This window comes from Mus musculus, chromosome 7, assembly GCF_000001635.26.
Source record: "Mus musculus strain C57BL/6J chromosome 7, GRCm38.p6 C57BL/6J".
Lineage (NCBI taxonomy): Eukaryota > Metazoa > Chordata > Mammalia > Rodentia > Muridae > Mus > Mus musculus.
This window is the reverse complement of record NC_000073.6, coordinates 61329149-61340899: the sequence shown is the minus strand read 5'-3', so window position 1 is coordinate 61340899 and position 11751 is coordinate 61329149. Positions and strand designations below refer to the sequence as shown.

General features: G+C 34.1%; 1 long non-coding RNA gene across 1 annotated transcript; it reads left to right on the top strand.

Moving 5' to 3' along the window:
• Positions 1–4663: 4663 nt before the first annotated feature.
• Positions 4664–11261, top strand: Gm31652. Its single transcript, XR_882146.1, has 4 exons — positions 4664–4736; positions 5074–5113; positions 9953–9998; positions 11201–11261. It is a non-coding gene; the product is annotated as a predicted gene, 31652 (long non-coding RNA).
• Positions 11262–11751: the final 490 nt, after the last annotated feature.

The following is an 11751-nucleotide window of genomic DNA, read 5'->3' as shown; positions in this document are numbered from 1 at the left end:
GGTATTATTGCTTGAAATATTGTCTCAAGTGAAGACATGCTCATCATTTCTCATTTGTTTATTTATTGTTCACTTGTGGTTGTTTAAATGGTAGCTCTGATACAGCCAATCAATGATTAGAAATTATTTAAAAGAATGGAATTGACTAAAGAATCCTTTTTCAGACCATCCCTTGAAAGCCTAATATAGTTCCAACAAGCTGTAGTTACTAATGTTAAGTCTTACAGTATGATGTCCAAAAGAGGTTAAAAATCATTCTGTGAAGTGATGCTTTATTATTCTGAACACCCATATTGGTCATCTTACTAATTCCTTGATTCCTTTGTTCAGGAATGATATTCTTAGAAGCCAGGGGTAAGGGCTTCATGCCCTTGACATAGTTGCAATTCTAGTCTAGTGTATAATCCACCTTCCCTTTAGGCCATTATAAATTCCTGAGTATGGGAGTGACTCAGCTATCTATAGTTCTAAGCATTTATTCTAGTTCCTTGGTAGACCACACACTTCCTTCTTTTTAGGTCATTGTAAATTCCTCTGTGTGTGGGAGTGTCTCTGCTATTGTTCTAAGTATACTATGTAGACCAGCTCTGAGATTACTACCTCTATTCTAGTAAACTCTAATGCCTGGTTTCTTTCACTGTCTCTCTTACAACACCAGAGCTAATTCTGAATGTTACTGAATAGGTAACAGTTTTACTAAATTCCAAGCCCAGGGTTGGCTCAAGGTCTGCCTATGACATTGGAACACTGGTGGAGGCTAATTTAACTTAGCTATATGTCAAAATCAATCCTTAGAGGCACTTATAATGAAACAATATTGAAGGAAAACACACAGATCTGTTCACAGACTAAAGTAAGGACAGATTTGGAGCATTCATTTTACAGGATCTGAGGTTCCAGGAGACTAAGTTTCCATAAACTTTTTGCCTCTGGACTGCATCCAAGCTTTTGGGCCCATCACAGGAGTCACTACTGGAGTGGGTGTGGCAATAGACCATGTATCTGTTTTTTCTCAAAATGATCTCCATCCTGCTTTTCTGTTATCTATACAGGAATTTCATGAGCACCAAATACAAAGATGTGATGAAGAAATACATTACCTTTCAACTGATATATCTTATAATTTCCCAGGGAATTCTGCAGATGACTTTCTTACACAGACCTTTTGTGGAAGCCAGAATAAAATATATTGGGGACTTTATCTGTATCAGCTTATTAAAGATTATTAAAGCTTGGATTCTTGACTAGTTTTATGTCCACATAAAAGAGCATTCAGTGTTAATACATGGTTTTCTGAGAGTCCAGCTTCATATTCTCAACGGTTTTATGTAAGTCTAAAATAACATGGTTTCCAAGTGCTGTAGCTTATATTTCTCCAGAACTTATAGTGAAGACAGTTTCCATAAAAGGCTGTTATCTCTACTAAAGAAATATGTTCTGGTGCAGCTTTTTCGTGGTAGGAGTTGAAATGATCCAGTAAATAGCCCATTTCTTTTGCTTTATAAATAATCTCAAAACCCTCATTTGTTCCTCAGAGAAAATATTGGTGATATTTTAAATTGGTGTGCTATTAAATGTGGTATGAGACATGACTTTTGCCTTTCACCCAGAAAATTAATATTATATAACAGCACTCAGGTAATTTTTGGGATAATTTCAAACCCAATGATTCATTTTCCAAGAGAATTTATGCTATCATTGTGGTAGGGATTGAAACAGGCAAGTGAAATCATGTTCAATGAGGGAGTTTAATTTGATTGGAAAATGTTTATATGATTGTTCTCAAATTTTAGATAAGTTTAATAATGTTAGGAGCATGACTAATTAGAAGAATACTAATTAGTAGAATAACTAATGTAAGTCTGACAGGAGACATGATGTCTGTATATTGAATCCCAGGCAGTCTTTTTTCATGTTGTATGAAGTTGCAGAATTTATTGATGCATATTTATATTCAACCCTCAAAGACCCACATTTGGGAAGAAGTATCATTTGGTAGCTACATGAGATAACTTGGCACAAAATGTTTGTAAAAATAAATTCAACTAGACAAAGTAAATTTGGAGAAGTAAAGGTGTTAAATTTTTATTTTCATATATAGGTGGACAATTATAGAACTGGATCAAGACTAGAAAATAACTAGAAAGATGTAGTTGGTTGACATAATGCTGCTTGTAATCTAAAGCTAATTTTTGGCTCCCAAGTCTAGCTGTCCCTCAGTGGAGATAGTCTGCTTGTAGGTGCTCAGTGATTCTGCTGCCAAGTTATTTATGACGGGTAAACTTTTCAAGAGCCAATAAATGGGCAGGAGAGACATAGGTGAGGTTACTTTTTGCAGGACACCATTATCATTTGTTTTTATAAAATTGATCTAGAGAGACATAGCACTGTGATCATAGGTATACAAACAATTATTAAAATGCATTCATCAAATCCTTGGTACATCAATCAGTAGGACTAAATTGACCTTTCTTTAGAGATTAAAAGAGTTATCCAGTACTTAATATGTAACCAGTCATTAGACAGATTAACCCCGAGCAATTGGAAGTATTCCTCATTATTTGTGCTACACAAAGCTCAGGACCTCTGTATTGATGAAGCACTCATAAACCTTTCTACAGCATGTTTTATGCCATGAGACAAATAAGGACAATATCTATAGAATAACTGATTACCTCCTCATCTTGGATATTAGCTAGATTGGGTGCTATTGGTAACCTTAACTATTCCAACCATGAATTATAAATATTTGACTTATACTGAGTGTAAAACTGGACAGATTAAATTCTGACTCTGAATGGACCAAATGAAAGGCCTTACATTCCTTTTTTATAAAAACCTCTTAAAGTACCTCAAAATTGCAAATCTCAAAGGTCCCCATTTTCTGAGATCCACATTTCTGATACTCTGGTTTGCACCTTCTTTGGGGAGTTCCATATCAGATATAATGTATATCACATACTTGCCTTACAGTTCAAAATATTCATAAAGAAGTGACAAAATATTTTCATGGCTGTTGGTCACCTCAACATGAGTATATATCCTAATGCCCTATAACATCCTAGACTCTGCTGATTAAATTCTTTTTAGTGATCTTTGTCTTTACTGTCAGTCCTGAAAGAGCTATTGCCCAGAATTCACAAGACTTTAAAGATTTTACTTATGAATTTATAAGCCACTTCTGAGACACTTATTTGTCTTGAAGGATATCATAATGGCTTACTGTGTTTTATATTGTATCTGTTTATTTACATAGATGAATCTTCGGTCCCTGAGACACTGGTTTTCAGGTTATTTTCACCATGTTTTAGTAATCATGGAGTGCCTGAGATAAAGGGAACAATTGGTCACAGTGTTGGATTATGTGGAAAACAAGTATGATAAAATATTTGAAAATATTATTAAAATATAATTGATATGGTTCTTATTCAGTGATTAGTACACTTAAACCATTTAACATACTGTCACTATACTATCACTATAATTATATTGATGACTTTATGAATACCAACCACTTTATATTGCATAATCATTCATTTGAACATGAGTTTAACAGTGAGAATGAAAGAAGAAGTAGCACAAGCATGAGTGTTCTCAGGTCTCCCTCTTGCTCTTTCTTCAATAATTCCACACAACTATTCACGTTATTCATCTGCTATCTCATGAAAGCTCCCTAGAAAGGGATGATTTTTTTTTTACTTCTTGTATCATACCTCTCCATGAGAAAGTACATATTCATTAGTCCTTACAACATATCAGAGCATATCAGAGAGTTGGCAGTGGGACTATTGCGTATACCCACTTTGAATCCATCTCCTTCAATCACTGATGTTCAATTTATCTTCTACAAGTGTTCAAAGCCTAAATAAATATATGAGTCAGAGAGATAGAGACAGAGAGAGGGAGGGGAGAGGGGGAGGGGGAGGAGGGGGGAAAGAGAGGGAGAGCTAGAGAGAGAGGGAGAGCAAGAGGAGAGGGAAAGGGAGAGAGAGAGAGACACACACACACAAAGACAGAGAGACAGAGAATAAATTATGATGAATTATTATGATGAATCAGATTTGGATTTATGAATAACTTCTTATACCTCCTGAAAGGTAAACACTTATCATTTTTGCATGTGTATAGTGTGACAAATTGTTTTCTTTTTAAGTGAAATTTAAATTTTTGAATTACATATATTAGATTTTGAATTTTGTTTTTCTTAAAATTATTGTTATATTTCCAAAAGAAAATATATTATTTTCTAGGGATAACACTATGAAATCAATCCTATAAACTAATATGATGTCCTAAAAGGAGACATGAACTTCTGATATTCTAGGAAAGCTCATCGATCTTCATCTGGAATTCTGAGCAGAGAAACAAGTGATGATTGCATGGTGAAATATTTGAGGGTTTAAAATCTGGTATTCCTATTACCTATATTTGGCATTTAAATTACAGAGGCAGAGACAGCGCCTGCAACAACAACAGCAGCAGCAGGAACAACAGGAGCAGCAACAGAAGCAGCAACAAGAGCAGCAGCAGCAGGATCAAGAGCAGCAGGAAGAGCAACAGCAGTGCCACCACTGCCAGCAGTGCCAGGAACTGTAGCAGCAGCAACAGCAGTGTAAGAGGGGAAACAATAGGAGGAGTAGGAGGAGCAAGAAGAGCAGGAGGACCTGGGGGACTTGGAGGATCTGGAGGACCTGGAGGACCAGAAACACCAGGAGGAGGAGAAGAAGACATGATGAGTAATTGTGCCTACAATTACAGGAAGAGTTTGATGTGGTAGAAATATTGGTAAATTTAATACTCAAACATGAAATTCTAATAAAATAAGTGAAAGACATAAGAAAACTTTCAAAGTCATGCAAACACCATATACAGAATATAGAGTAAATTAAATTGCCAATTCTACCTTCTTAGATGAATTACCCATTTGAAAATTATTTCAAAATTTGCTTCTTCACTTAGATTAGAGCTCTTAGAGTCATACAGTCTATGTTAAGACTGTTTTGATTTGTGCTTTCATAAGGCTTAACATGTTGATCTTTTTTTATTTTTTATTTCCTTTTTTTTTTTGCATAGCTTCTTTGGAAAATTTGTGCTCAAAGAATTACTCATGCAGGTAAGACACTTTTATTTACATTTATATAAGCTTTCAAGGCAACCTAGGATGATATTTTACCTAGGGTAATACCTATTATGATATTTTATTCTCAATTTTATACCTTTGAAATCTTTTATTATATTGTTTCATATGTCTACACTTAGTAACAATGAGCTCACAATTTTCTATTAGTGTTAAAATTAGTAGTTTATTTTGACTATCATAATTGTAGTAGTTATTGTAATAAGTTTAATTACTCTCTGGAAATAAAATGCATAAGAGAGAGCATGAATAAAACTGAAACAACTAGAAAAAATTGGAAAAACAGAAGTTCTAAGTGTAGCATATCTCCTGTGGAATGTATGAAAGCTAACTACTCTTGTGTTCAAGATTTCGTCCTCATGTCCTAAATCTCTTAAGTAAATATTGTCAAACAAAATTGAGCTTTTTATTTGGCCCATACTAACTTTTGTTGTGTATAATACATATTTCAAAGTTATTTAATTATGTGAACTATTTTGAATTAATTATTTTATTAACTGAATGATAAAACCAAATTATATTTGTTATTCACTTCAATATATACAATATAAGTACACACACACACACACACACACATACACACACATATATATATAAAATCTCTTTGGAGAAATGTGTGAAGTGTGTCAAAGACTTACTCATGTGGGTATGACATATGTTTACATTTCATATAACTAGATTAATACTTTCTTCATTCATTTCATATATATATATATATATGTGTGTGTGTGTGTGTGTGTGTGTGTGTGTGTGTGTGTAATTATCTTTACATAGTTCCTCACTGTATATTGTAATTGTCTTAATATTTTTAGTAATTTTTTATTTTAACATATATATGAGCTCAAAACATTGGAGTTGACTTATTCTAGAGTATGCATACATTTGAGCATAAGGTCTAGAAGGTACTTTGAACCTTCATATGCATAACTAACCAATAATTTGACATGACATTTTTTTTCTGTATCACAGCTTGGGATAGCTAGTCTATTAAGTTTACTGATATCAGACTGTAGTGATCTAAGTTTAATGATCGACTCTGTCTAAAAATATATGGAGAAAATTCAATGGAAAGTTATGTAATCTTGACCTCTTTCTACTACATTCTTGTGTTCTCACCTCCCTTCTGTACACAAATAAACAAGTACATGCACATATACTCCCACACATGATATGTAACTAGATTTTTTTTTTTTGGAAAAGTACTACTATGTTGCCATGCACATAGCACTTATATATGTAGTTTGAAATGGCTTCAAACTCAGAGATTCACAATATATTATCCCTTTTTTTGGTAGGATTTAAAAAACACAGACAACTTTCCTTGGCTTACTTGCAGGTTTTTGAGGAGTAAAACTTTTTCCACTGAAGTATTTATTTAAACATATAACAATAGAGAATAACATAGTTTCAATTATTACAAATAAATAATGTGTATATCAAGATTTTTTTGATTGGTTTAAGTTTTTTTTTTTTCAAATCCCATGAAAATTGCTGGAAAATGTGATTTTGAGAACAAACTCAATATAATTCCCACAGGCTGGAAAGATGCCAGTAGAGTAGAAAGGGATTCAAATAGCTATAGAGCATATTCTATTGACTTAAGCATGAAACACATGGCCACTTTGAATTCTGCAACCCTAGTGAAATGAAAATGAACCACTACCCCTGAAGTATGAATGTCCCTAGGAGAACCATAAATATTTCATTATCAGAAATAGTGAAGGTCAAACAAAGGACATGGCCTTGTGTTAGAGCTTCCTTATTTTTTCTATCATTTCAGCATCAACGTACAAAACAGGAAGACTTCTGGGAGACATTGTTTTTCTGCATACGGGGGTGGGAATTTTCTTTTGCAACTCCATCTCTCTTCCTACACAACCAACACTGCTCTCATAATCAATTCTTCTCCACTTTGATGACTTGGATTCTACAATATTTCTAGTGAATACTGAAAGAGTTCATCTTTGGAATACATTCTCAGTTTGTGTTCTCTATCTTCAATTTGGTTTTTGGAGTATTTTTGTGGGACTTACTTGACTTGTTACTTTTGTCTCTTCATTTCTCATAATTCAGCCTGTAAATTCTATCACTGGTCTTGTCCTGTGTTCATGGTGCTTTAGGCAAATGGATGGACCTAGAGGGCATCATACTGAGTAAGGTAACCTAATCACAAAAGAACTCACATGATATGTACACACTGATAAGTGGATATTAGCCCAGAAACTTAGAATACCCAAGATAAAAGATACAATCTGCAAAACACATGAAACTCAAGAAGAACGAAGGTCAAAATGTGGACACTTTGCCCCTTCTTAGAATTGGGAAAAAAACACACATGGAAGGAGTTACAGAGACAAAGTTTGGAGCTGTGACGAAAGGATGGACCATCTAGAGCCTGCCATATCCAGGGATCCACGCCATAATCAGCTTCCAAACGCTGACACCATTGCATACACTAGCAAGATTTTGCTGAAAGGACCCAGATATAGCTGTCTCTATGCAGGGGGCTAGCAAACACAGAAGTGGATGCTCACAGGGCCCCCAATAGAGGAGATAGAGAAATTACCCAAGGAGCTAAAGGGGTGTGCAACACTATAGGTGGAAAAATAATATGAACTAACCAGTAAACCCCACCCCCCAGAGCTTGTGTTTCTAGCTGCACATGTATCAGAAGATGGCCTAGTCGGCCATCATTGGAAAGAGAGGCCCATGGATCTTGCAAATTTTATATGCCTCACTACAGGAGAACGCCAGGGCCAAGAAGTTGGAGTGGGGAGGCTATGGGGGGACTTTTGGGATAGCATTGGAACTGTAAATGAAGAAAATACTTAATTAAAAAAAAACAGAAACATAATGAGGTTAGAAAAAAGTTGGGGGTTTCAGTGGTTCAGTCCATTATCAGTGGCAGGAATCACTCTGGCACACAGGCAGACATGGTACTGGATAAGGAGTCTAGAGTTCTACATCTGGATAGGCAGCTAGCAGGAAAGAGAGTGATAACTTCCTCTGTCTTGACCATTTGATACCTCAAAGCCTAGGGTTAGTGAAACACTTTCTCCAACAAGGCTACACTCAGAGGATTAGCATTTTTGTTCTATCAAGTTTTCCTTACTCTGACCTGCTACCCCACTATGCCCTGGAGAAAAGAAAACAAATGATCAAAGAAAAATGTGGCATGTTCTCTGTAGTTAATTTTGTAGGTATTTTCTCTTGTTAATACTCTCCACATGAGTGTTTGCAAACCTTTTGTTGTTGTTGTTGTTGGGTATTGTTTTGTTTTGTTTTGTTTTGTTTTTTAATCGTTTTCCTGGGTGTAACAGATTCTGAATCATGATATATATCAAGATCTTACTTCAACTGTGTTTTCAGGTTATTCTTTCAAAGTTGACTATAGTGTATTTTCTTACGAATTTTAAATTGGTTGTCCATAGAATGAAATATAAATTATCTGTGCTTTGGAGGAGTATAGTCATAACCGCTAAATAGCTTTTTAAATTTGGAGCTTTGTTACAATACTAAGATTCCTGTCAATTAATCAGAACTTTTAAAGTAATTTTAAAAATAGTTTTAAAAATGTGTTTGTTGTCATTATTAAATTATTCAAATTTGTTCTCTTAACAATTTCTTCTCCATCCAGAGATTTCATAATGAAAGCATTTAAAGTGAATGACTAATATTATGCCTAGTATTGCTTTCTATAGGGCAACCTACTTTAAAGTCTCATATAAAATGCTAATTCAATGTAGTGCTGTCATTCCTGAAAACGTTTTATACCACAGAATTATAATCAGGTTCTGGTATATGAATGAGGCTAGCATATGGCATTAAACTGATTTTCTATTTTAATAGTAGAGGGATTTATATGGGTTATCAGTCCAAGAGCCAGATCATCAAAAGCATTACATACATTTCTAACTCCATGTAAAAGCATACAATTTTAACTGTAGACACAGATATCAGAAAAAAGAATTAGAAAAATATAATGCTGTTTACATAACGAAATTTTGCATAGAACTAAAATAAAATTAAATTAAATAGATTTGAATGTGTCACTTTTGGTAATATTTCAGATATTGTTTCCTATATGTAATGAAATGGCTAAGGTTTTGTCTGCAATTTTATTATATTTATTCATAATGTATACGAAAAGACTTCATTTACTAGTTTATTTTCATATGAATAAAGGTATCCTTCTGTTCTTTCAGGTGCCATATGGTATCTTTCTTGGAAGAACTGTACATTATTCTTTTTTTATTTTTTTTTTATTCACTTTACAAACTGATAACGGCTCCATTCCTCTTCTTTCCTATTCCCACACTTACAAATTCCTTCCTCCCAGCACCCACATATTTTGTTATGAGAAACAGAGTCATCTTTGGCTACCACCCCACCCAAAGCCATCTAGTCCTGTAGGTTAGGAACATCTCTCAATGAGGCACAACCAGATTGTGCAAGAATCAATAAATACAGAGCATGCTAGATGCCTGTGGTAACAAAATATTTTGATGCCATCTATTTAGCTATCTATGTATCTATCAACCTATCTTTCTATCTAAATATGTAGCTACCCTTCTATCGATCTTTCTATCAATCAGCTATTTGTTCCCTTTAAACCAATTGAGTTCAATTAGTTCTGTTCATAACTACATAAGTATATAGTGATTGACTGGTATATTGGAATTCTAGAATCAGTGTTACAGAGGCTGGAAATATCTTAGTACAACATACATCTGCAAATATTTCCAAATTATAAAACAGAACTCAATTTACCTAGCCCTCTGTGTTTTAATTTGTATTTCACTTGATTTTGTGTAGGTTATATGCTGCAGACCAGCTCCAAGAGGGGATGGGGCTTTAGAAGGTAAGTTTTGGCAGGTGGCATAGCAATAAATTGCAATAGACAGCAGCTTGATTTTTTTCTGAGTCACTGAGTACATTTTGTCTGTGTCTTCACTCAGAAGAACCAATGTTTCCAAAGGGACACAGGGTTTATTTATACTTCCTACAGCAGTAATTACATCATTTCTTACTTGCATTTTGAAGAATATGTATGACATAGTTATGCAAGGAGAAAGAAAAACTTAAAATATTGTAATGTTCAATTATCCCATCATTTGTGCTATCTAAACAAAGTTTAGTTAAGCAAGTAGCAGAGACCTTGCTCTCCTTCCCATCAGATTCTTGCAGTTACAGACACTAGATAGTGTGCATTCTGGAAATATTTATCTTTTACATGTGAATACAACAAGCAAAGCAAAATCTTTAGAGGCTGAATTTTATCCTATTTCAAGCCTTGTTATTTCTTATTTCCTTTGCTCTTTCTTATATATGTCTCTCAAACATGATTTTATATTCATTTCATCAAAACGTGAGAAGAGTATCAAATTCTAGAATCTTCAAAGCTACTGTACTTATTTTTCAATATTCATCATTAAAATGAAACTAGAATTCTAATGCTTAAACTAGGTTCTTTGGTTCTTGGCTCACTAACACCTTTTAGATATTGTTTTGTTGTAGAAGCTTACAAAGAATGATATTATCACAAGAGAAAAATCAGGGAATATTACCGATTTTGTTTGTGGGTATTCTACGTAGGCACAGAGTGGGCCTCTGTCCCATGATCTGGGATCAAGTTAAAGACTTTCTATTAGTGATTTTAGTAACTATCCTTTTTTAATTTTAATAAAGGTATTTTTCCTGCTCTAGGTCTCTCCTCCTGACCATCACAGAATAACAAGTATTTTAGTATTAACAAAGTCAAAAGCAAATAGTGAAGAACAGAAATTTTGTAAATAATTTTATTCAAAAGAGAATGAGTCTGACAACTCTCTGCTGAAAGCTGGAACTTTGACATGAATTTTCATTAGACAAGACAATGTCATGTAGTCTCATTAGCATTTCTGTCAATGGTTCTGCATGTCTTATACAGGGCTTTTTATGTACTCAAAATATTAGACAAGTCAATATAGATGGACAATACTTCCTACTGTTCCTCCTCATTATCCTGTTCTTATATCCAAATTTTATTCCCATTCTTACTTTCATTCTCTTTCTTTTCACCAGATGGATGTAGCAACTTTATCAAGGACAGAGTGAAGAATATTGACAGAGACATCAGCAACAGGTAAAACTCACTGACTTAGAGGATTCTTATTCCATAAATAAAGATATTTCTAGGTCCAGTGAGGACAAGGCCCTGTTATAGATCTCTAAATAGGAACAAAAAAATGAGGACCCTGGGAATTCTTTATATATTTAACCTATATCTTATTTAGCAGAATGCTAGACTTAGAGTCATTCTGTCACTAACTGACAATGGAAAACATTGTTAGTTTGGCTAGGTTTAAGGCCCAGTTTTATGTTTTTCCATAGAAACTAGCTCAAGTAATACCAAGATGATCAGAATTCATAATATCACTGTTGTTGGATATTCACATCCAGGATTTTAAAATATCTCTTTTCAAGTAAAAATACCTGTTTGACTATCAGACATCATGATTGTACTAAACAATTTCCAGTAACAACCAGAAACAAATAGGACCTGCTGTTTTGTTTTTAGATAAGAAAAAAATAGTGTGCCATCAAGGCTTAATGCTTTTTCTTCTTCTGAAACC